This window comes from Macrotis lagotis, chromosome 2 (assembly GCF_037893015.1).
Source record: "Macrotis lagotis isolate mMagLag1 chromosome 2, bilby.v1.9.chrom.fasta, whole genome shotgun sequence".
NCBI classification, from domain to species: domain Eukaryota; kingdom Metazoa; phylum Chordata; class Mammalia; order Peramelemorphia; family Peramelidae; genus Macrotis; species Macrotis lagotis.
Window position 1 is genome coordinate 186,848,834 of NC_133659.1, and position 9,308 is coordinate 186,858,141.

The 9,308-nt window shown below is 45.1% G+C and overlaps 1 protein-coding gene across 2 annotated transcripts in view; it reads left to right on the forward strand.

The window, feature by feature from the left end:
- The first annotated feature begins 907 nt into the window (after nucleotides 1–907).
- JUP (junction plakoglobin) overlaps nucleotides 908–9,308 on the forward strand; it is a 50,782-nt gene continuing 42,381 nt past the window's right edge. Inside the window, exon 1 of one of the 2 annotated variants that reach the window (XM_074223929.1) lies at nucleotides 908–967. The gene's annotated coding sequence lies outside the window, so the exon portion shown is untranslated. The remainder of the gene's footprint in view (nucleotides 968–9,308) is intronic. The other variant, XM_074223930.1, reaches the window with a different exon arrangement.

Here is a 9,308-nt window from a genome sequence, read left to right on the forward strand (position 1 = left end):
GCCCCCAAAGGGAAAAGCCATGATTTTCTTTTCAGGATCTTAGAACCACCTAAGCCCTCAAAGGATTAATTCATTTCCCCTCACTTCAGCTTTCTAGGGCTTTGGCATATAGAGTGGGAGAAAGCCTTTCCCATCTGCTTTCCTTCCTTCCTTTCGCTTGCTGCCTGGTTTTCTTAGGCCCTCAGGCTTATTTCTTCAGTCTTCTTTCCATCATCCTATACGTGACTTTTACGGGGCCGTTGAATTTGCATTCAAATTCTCTTTTCACTTAATCCCAGGTCTTTGCCACCTGATGCCTATTTTTTTGGCCACGGTGCAATAATTTAAGGGAATTATTCCTTGATGCTGAGTCGGTTAGGCGTCTACGCAGACACGCAGCTTTCTTCCCCTAGGACCGCCCCCCCTTCCTTCACCTGTAGAACAGGTATGGGGGGGAAGGTGGGAGTTGTTTCTACCTGGTGGAGAGTAAGGGTGGGGCAAGACACACCCCAATCATTCCATTGGTTTTTTCCCCAGGCTTACTGACAGCGCTTCACCCATTCACGAGGCGGTATTCCTTCTCCATCCAATAGATGAGGAATGGGGATGGGACCTCAGGCCGGGGTCGGGCACCGGAGCCGACTGGCAGGACGCGGGACCAATGGAGCGGCGGTAAACACGAGTGGCCCGGGGGGCGGGTTCGCGGCGCGGCCCCGCCCGCAGTGGGCCGGGCAGCCCCCGAGACCAAAGGCAGCGCGGCCGCGGGGGGCGTCGCCCCGGGGGTGGGGCTCCGAGGGGGAGCCCGAGGCGTGGCTTGGCTGTCAGGTCTCTTCGCCTTTTGTTCGTTTAGGGAGTTGCAGCCGCGGCCAGAGTCCGGAGCAGCCACCGCCCGAGCGCAGCCGGCCCTCCGATCCAGACTCGCCCCGGCCCCAGTCCCGCCCGCGGCCCCGAGCCCCAGCCCCAGCCCGGACCCCGGCTACGAGCGCAGGTGAGGGCGCCCCGGTGACTCGGGGCGGGTCCCTCGGGGTGGCGCTTGGAGCATGGAGGAGGGGGCCCAGGGAGCCTTGCCCGACGGGGCGGCGGGAGCAGGCGCCCACTTGGAGGAGCGGAGAGGGCAGGAGCCTTGAGGTCCGGGACGGACGGGCGGGGGCACAGGAAGGCAGTCCGGGTCCGAGGTTTTGCTTGGAGAAGGGGCGTCTGAGGGGTCCGGCTGGCCATCCCGGAGGGAGAGTGGGTGGATAGAGGGCTGAGCTGGGTGGGGCTGGAAATGGGGAGCGAGAGATTGAGGGGAGGGCGAGTTTGGGGAGGGTGGGTCTCTCCGGTCCTTTTTAAGGGTTAGAGGTGGCTGGAGAAGGGGTTCTTCACTTGAGAGGTCGGGAGGGGCACGGTGGAGGGAAGGTCACGTCTGGCTAGAGCACTGCCCTCCTTGGCTGTGGGGCTGAGGGGGAGACTTTGACCTCATTTCGCGTGGTGAGCACACCGAGCATTCTCTCTGTTGGGAATTCACAGTTAAGGAAACTTGCAGCTGGGCTGCACTCTCTGTCCCTCTTCTACCTCCCCCCACCCAGCGTCATTCCTGCCCTCCTCTTCCTCCCCCACCTCCCCAGGCCTGGGTGGGGCCCTATTGTCTGGGTCCAGATTTCCGAGCCGTGGGGTCAGTGCTCTGGCTTTGGAGGCGGGACCTCCAGTCCAGGTTTGCTGAACAGGTGAATTTGTTGTTAAACATAAATTTGGCATTAAACGGATCCGAACTTCCTGGGATGTTTCCAAGTCCTGGATTTTCTTTTCCCCGGAGTGTGTTTGGGTTTCAGAAGGTAGGGAGAAGTGAATGGCTTCTTTTGTAATTTAACTGTATGATTTTTTTTTTTTTTTTTTTTTTTGTTGTTGTTGAAACCTAGGGAGGGCTTTTTTCAGGAGGTTTATAGAGCGTCAGGAAGCTGCAAGGGTTGTGGACAGGAACCGGGACAGCAAAAAGTTACTTGGTCTTGCTGGTGTCTCCTTGTTGCGCTAAGATCATAGAATTTAGGATTCTGAGGACTCTTTAGAGGATTCCTGGTTCAAATACTTCATTTCACTAGTTATAGGTTTAAATGGGTCTCTGTTGCCTCAGTTTCCTCAACTGTAAAATGGGAATAATACCACTTGCCCAGAAGGGTTACAAGGACCAAATGAGATAAGGCTTGGCACAAAAGAAGGTGCTATATACATACTTATTCCACCCCTCATCCTCTCTTTTCACTCTGTCCTTTTTTTGTCCTCCCACTTTTCATTTCTTATTGTGGAAAATTAACCTAGCAGTAAACTTTCTTGTTGTTCGGTCTTGTCTGACTCTCCTGTGACCCCATTTGGGTTTTTCTTGGCAAAGACACTGGAGTGGTTTTCCATTTCCTTCTCCAGCACTTTTTACATTTGAGGAAACTGAAACAAATAGGGCTAAGTTACTTGCCCAGGGTCACACAATATCTTGAGTCTGGACTTGGATTCAGATCCTCCTGACTCCAGACCTAGTACTCTCTCCACTGCACCACCTTGCTTCCCCAATAAACTTTCCAAGGGGAATCATAAAATCATAGATCTAGAGCCAAAGGACCTTAATGGGCCATGAAGTTCAGCTCCCTCCTCCTCAAGACCAACTTAACTCTGGATGAATCTCAGAATATTGAGATCAGAGTTGATCCTTTCTGCTCTGACCTCTTCTCCTCCCTACCTCCAACCTGTTTACTAATCGGAGGGAGCCCATTTGCACTTTCTTTCCATAACCAGGGGCATCCCCCTTCATCCTTAGCTCTCTTCCCCAGCTCATGCAAAGCCTTTGTAACCCACTATAACCACTACCCAGCCCAGAGCAGGAGACTGAGCAAGAAAAAGAATCTGTAGGATACCCCAATTATCTCATATTCTTACCCTCTCTTCTACCCTTTCCCATTCTCTGGTTTAATTGACCACCTCTTAATTGAGGAAGAAGCAAGCCCTAAGGTTTGAATTCTACTGGATTACCAAATTTTGAAGTTTACTGAAGCCTAACTACTGTAGATTTGGTTGGAATCTGGGCCTTTTGATGTATTCATTGAACAAATCATAAAGTTAGAAGATTTTTACAGCTGGAAGATCCTTCATTTAGCCTAGGTCCTTTCTGAAACATGGGTAGAGTTGGTCCATATGGGAGAAGTCTCTGGTCCATACTGGCAAAATGGAAGAAAGTTTCATGACTGCTTTAGACCTTGACCAAGAAATATAGCTCATGTTTATATTGTGTTTTAAGGTTTATAAAACACTTTTCTCAATATGACCCTATAGAGATGATGATAATGAAGTAAAAGTGACTGGCCCAGGGTCACTCAGCTAGAAGTCAATTCTGAGAGAGAAGAAAGAGGGTTGGATTTGGAATCCATGTACCAGAGTCTGAATCCTAGCTTTGCTGCCTACTACATATTTGGGTCTCTCTTTGACAAACCATTTCAATTCCCCTACTCTCAGTTTCCTTACCTGGAAAAATTGAGGATGTTGGATTAGAAAATTTTTAAGATATCTTCAAACCCTAAATCTATTTTCATAATCAAAATCCAGATGGAATTTTAACTTCTCCACTATATTGCCTCTGAGATCCTACTTCTTCATTCCTCTTCTTTTGGGCTATTGGGCTCTTTCAGTCATGTCCAACTCTTCATGACCCCATTTGGGGTTTTCTTGGCAGAAATTCTGGAGTAGTTTGGTATTTCCTTCTCAGCTCACTTTACAAATGAGAAAACTGAGGCAAATAGGCTTAAGTCTGAGGCCAGATTTGAACTTGGGGAAATGGGTCTTCCTTACTCTAGCCAGGATGCTGTATCCATTTTACCACCCAGCTTCATCACTGCTACAGGGGTAGGAGAGGTCCCTTATTCTCTTCTCCCCCCCCCCCCCCCCCATCCCTTATCTCCTAGCTGGGTTGAATTTAGGGATTTATCAGTCAGACTTAATTTTCTTCTATTAGCCCAGATCTTTCCAAGGCCTGCCTCATCAAGGTTCAGACTTAGCCCTAGGGGTGAAGAGGTAGAGGGAAAGCTTGGAAGGATACAAGAAGTCCTCTGAATCTAATTCCTTTGCTATTGCTGCTGCTGCTGGTGGTGGTGGTGTGAAGGTGGGGGCTGGGGAGGAATGATTCTGTATGGTTTGTACTAGAGCCAAGGAGGAGGGAAAAAAGGCATGGTAATTGCATTAACTCAATAATTAGTTTAGCTAATCTGGTTTGTGGCTGAGTTGAAAAGATTATGCTGAGGAAGAATTGCTCTGTACTTGTCTGAGAAAACTAGTTTCTGCTAGAAGAGGAAAGTGAGTATATTAAAGAAAGAAGAAAAAATATTTGGATTTGATCTGTTCATTCTGCCTGAGGACTGTTCCATTTTAGGTGAAAGGGGACCTTGGTCCTTCTGCTCTCTTCTTTACCCCACTGAATCTCAGCTCCAATCCCCCCCCCCCCAAGTCTTTGTCATCTGTGTTTTATCTTCTGTGGAATAAAGAGATATTAAAGGAGGAAGGCTAGGGTTGGAGATCTCTCAGTGTAAGGCAAAGAGACACCTCTTCATTTCAGAACTAGAAAATTGGAGGTTGGGGGCCACATAGAACATCTTTAGAGCTGTGTATTGGGTTAGGGAAGAAGTCAGTCTTCACTAAAGAAGCCTTTTTTTAAAATTTCCTGGGAGTTTCCTTCTTTCCCCTTCTCTAAACTTCCAGAGGTTCCTATCTATTGGGTGGGGAGAAGGAAAGTTAAGAGGGGTTTAATAAAAGGGGACAGAGCTGGCAGGTGGGAGCAGATTTTCTTTGAAGCCTGGATTGACTCACTTTCACATTCTTTACCTTTTGGAGAAAGGATCTCACTCTTGTGGTTTTGTATTCTGATTGTGGGGGTGGGGCTGAATGGGGCTCTCCAGGACTAGTAGAATGTAGGAATATAATGGGGGGTGGGGTGGGGGTCAAAGAAGGTCAGACTTCCAGATAGGAGGCCTTTGGAAGGAGGGGGGATGGGGAATACCTAGGTCCAGCTTAATGGATCTTCTAAACAGATCTAGTCTTACGGAGGTTACACAAAGTGAAATGCTCTGCTTTTTTCAGGACTAAGCTAGAAGAAAAGAAGTTACATTAAAAACAAAAGGGAAAAAAACAGTAAAAATTCCCCCCATCTTAAACCTTTGGACCATCCTTCTTAGATGTGTAAAGGGTCAAACTGGAGAGACTTTATTTAGCTGTGGAAAAAAATTTTTTGTCCTTGTTGTCCAAGATGGGAGAACTGAGTCAACCAAGAGGAACAGGGATTCAAGAGACATAGTAACCAATCTGATGCTCTCTAAGAACAGAGTCTCAATTCTAGGGGACCTTAACTCTGGTACTGCTAAATCTGGGGCTCAGTTTCCTCATTGGTAAAATGGACTAGGTTAGACTAGATGACCTCTGAGATGTCTAAACTGTTATCCTAAGATTTAGAAGGCTTGGGAATGGGGGAAGAATGCTATATAAGCTATTTGAACTGTGGTCTGTGGGAAGTCAGGAAAAGGTCAGTTAGAGTTCTGGTCACTAAGGGGGTTGGGGTCAAACCTGCTTTTTGTCATCCTTAATTCCTTAACAACCCTAGGTCCTTGTTAAAAAATAAAGAATTGGTCTCTTGGTTTGGGGATGGGGGAGGCAGTTTCTGTTAGGCAATCCAGGGATTGAACCTTTGACTAAACAAGATTCTGTTTTACTGTGTTTTAAGTCTTTTGCTTGCCGTTTAGAGGAAGCCACCAGTGGTCATCCTTCATTCTTTCCTTCTCTCTGCCTTCATTTGTTTTTTTAAAAGGAGACCCTATTTTCATTTCTTCCTCACTCATCTCAGGTTAAAAAAGCTGGGGAATGTTAGGGTGGCCCTAATACTTAATCCTGGAGAAGAGACTTGACAAGATCAGTAGAAAATGGAATTGAAATTTAGATATGAATGACTAATCATACAGAGGGTATAATAATCCTCTGTCACCACTGAGACTATAATAAGAGGGAAATGGGCTGGAATCATATCATGAGGATGTTTGTCCTTACTTGAAGAAGATCATTACATCATGAATTGTATTTGAGTGAGGGAGTACCATGTTAAGTCATCAGCCTCACTTTTTCTTTCAGAGCCATCTAGGTCCAGTGACCAGATATGAATCAGGACAATTGGAGATGGCTCTGGATTTCAGGCAATCAGGGTTAAGTGACTTGCCCAAAGTAAATACAGCTTTCTGTATTTCTTAGGTCAAATTTGAACTCAGTCCCAGAGTTCTCCAAGCTCTATCCACTGTACCACCTAGCTGTTAGGTAGCAAGAAAGACTATCAAGACTGAGTCTTGATTAGACTAGATTAAGATAACTTCCTCATATACCATTGCTTTCCCAGACTTTTTTTATGCCCCTATTAAAATCCCATTTTTGACTGGAATCTTTTTGTAACCTCTCTTAATTCTAGTGCTTACTCTCTTATTTTTTCCATTTACCCTTTATATAGCTTGTTTGGACTTGGGATAGGTGCTTAATGGCTGTGCTAAAGGATACTGGTGGTAGTGATTAAGGAGATTCAGGGTGGACTTTCCTTTTGAACACAATATTGGTCAACCTTATATGCATCAGTAGGGGAGGGCTTCTCTTTCTTGTGGGAGGGTGGAAAGAAGAAGACCCTCAAGACTCCTCCCCAATAGGTAGGTGTATGAGCTTTGAATCTTAGTGACTCTTGAGAACCTTTTGGTGTCTTCAATAAACAAATATTTATTAACTGCCTTCTATGTTATTTATTAACTGCCTATAGGCCCTAGGTCCTGGGGACCTAAAGTAGCAGCAGTATAGAGATGAGTTTCAGAGAGTTTGAAATCAAGTCATATATATAGTGAGGGGGGCAGCTAGGTGGCGCAGTGGATAGAGTCAGGAGTACCTGAGTTCAAATCCGGTCTCAGACACTTAATAATTACCTAGCTGTGTGGCCTTGGGCAAGCCACTTAACCCCATTTGCCTTGCAAAAACCTAAAAATACACACACACACACACACACACACACACACACACACACACACAGTGAGGGATGTTGATGGGTAATTATTATAGGGAACATTGATCCTGTTACATGAATGGCAAAGAGCCTGTTATACTGTTAAGGAAAACTTTTGTTGATCTTAGACCACTTTTTTAGGGGATGGAACTGATGGTTCCATTCTCTGGCAGTTCTCTAGACAGGGTCTAATGAGAGGGATGAGTGACCATTGTTACTGGTTTTGTCCAATTGGACAATCTTAAATTTTGGGTTCCTTGCTTTGAGATGGTGGTGGGGGCGGGGGCGGGGGGCGGGGGCTGGGGGGTGGTGAGTATGACCCTAGATTTTTCTATAGTTTAGATTAAATATCCTTCTCCATCTCCCATCATGGGTTTTTCTTGGTTAGCTGGATCTGGATAATTGCAAACAAACATGGAAATTCTATCAACATCATTTTAACTGACTTTTACATTAAACATTTCTTGTCTCAATCAGCCTGCCCAGTTTCAGGAGCTGTTAATAAGAAGCAATAATAGCTAATGTTTTTCAACTTTATTCCGTTTATTCCTCCATCCTTATTCCAAGGAATGAGTCCAAAGGGGCTACTAGATTGAGAATGGATGAATGAACCCGTAGTCCTGAATAAACTACATCCCATACAGAAACAAAGATGACATTTTCTGCACTTTATAAAGAGATATGTAAAGGGATTTCTTCATACCAAGTATAAATGGTTTTGGTTTATCCATGTGGATTATCCCCAGTTATTATGGAAAACTGGCAATAAATAGAATTTCATCAGTGGGGTGCCTTCAGTGGAGCAGACAGATTTCCCTGGGGTATAGAGTAGTTAAGCAATGGGCATTTCTGTCTCCCTTGAATCCCCTTCATTTTTTCCCTCCTAGTTTATTTGCTTTGGAAGCAAGCCAAGAGAGAAAAAAAAAACCCAAAACAACAAATAGGCAGCTGTGTCCGGCTTGGAACTGTGACCATCCCACAGTCCTCAGTTTGTCCCTAGGCGCCAGCTTAGTCCAGACATCTTTAACTGTTGAAGCTGGACACGAAGAGGGTTTTTTCCTTTGAAGATTCAAGATGTGCCTTCATCCCATCCAAAAACTGGGAGCCCTCATTGTGCAGGAGGATGGAGATGCCAAGGAAGGAGGAGAAACTATCTCCACCCTTTGGGGAACTCACAGATTAAGCATGAAGATAGGATATATAAAGGAAGCAGATGTGCTTTGGACTCTGAGTATCAGGGCTCCTGGCTAAGTACAGGAAGGGGACTAGAGACTAAAGGTTAACTTCTAAGGGGAGAAGTTAGTGGGGGTCTCTGAATACAATCTCTCATAAGGTGATGGGGTACTGTGTAGGGAATATCCAGTCATAAATTAACCCTGGATTGGCTTATTTTTGGGAGGCAATACATATGGATATAGCTAGCCTGGGTATCAGAAAAGACCAGATTCCAGCTTTGTGTGATGGGAAACCCCATGGGCAAAGCCTAGATGCTGAACACTAACATAACCTGACAGTGGCAGCTTGCCCCTCAGGGTGTCAGAGATTCTGGCACTAAAACAACTCTTCAAGATGTGATCAATATGGACAAAAAAAAGTGAATCGAGGACTGTGAAGGGCAGAACTGGCAGATGCCTGACTGTACATGTAGGGCTAGAAATGTCTCCATTTCAATCTCAGCACATCTGTCTCTATTGGTTTTTTAATATTTCTGTCTTTTGCAGAAATTTCATCCTCTGTTTCCAATTACTCCAACCTCCTTCAATTGCCTTGTGAAAGATCTAGTACCTTCAAGAAAAATTGAATTGATAGCTTTTATTTTTTATCATCTTTATTTCCAAAAATGTTCCTCCTCTCTCCCCTACCCAGAGAGGCATTTCTTATGACAAAGAATATAAAAAAGTGAGAAAACAAAAAGAAATCCATTTTGCATTACTTGAATCTGCAAGTAGTTGCAATGTTCCCTCACCCATAGTTCCACTCCCCCTTCCCCCCCCTCCAAGAAAGGAGGAAGGTGCATTTTCACTTCTCTTCTGGGTCCACATAGAATTTAGGGTTTTTGTTCTTTCCATTGTTCTATCCATTTACATTGGATTTTTTCCCTGGTTCTTCTTTTCTCTGAGTCTATTCTTGGTATTGTTTCTTACAACACAATAATAATTCCATCACACTTATGCATAGCTATTTAACTATTGGCCAATGCATGGGCATCTACTGAAGAATCTAACTTCTTATTCATTTTCAGACTTTGAGCCCTCTCTCATGTGCAAATAATGCCAACATTTGAGCCATCTTGGATTTA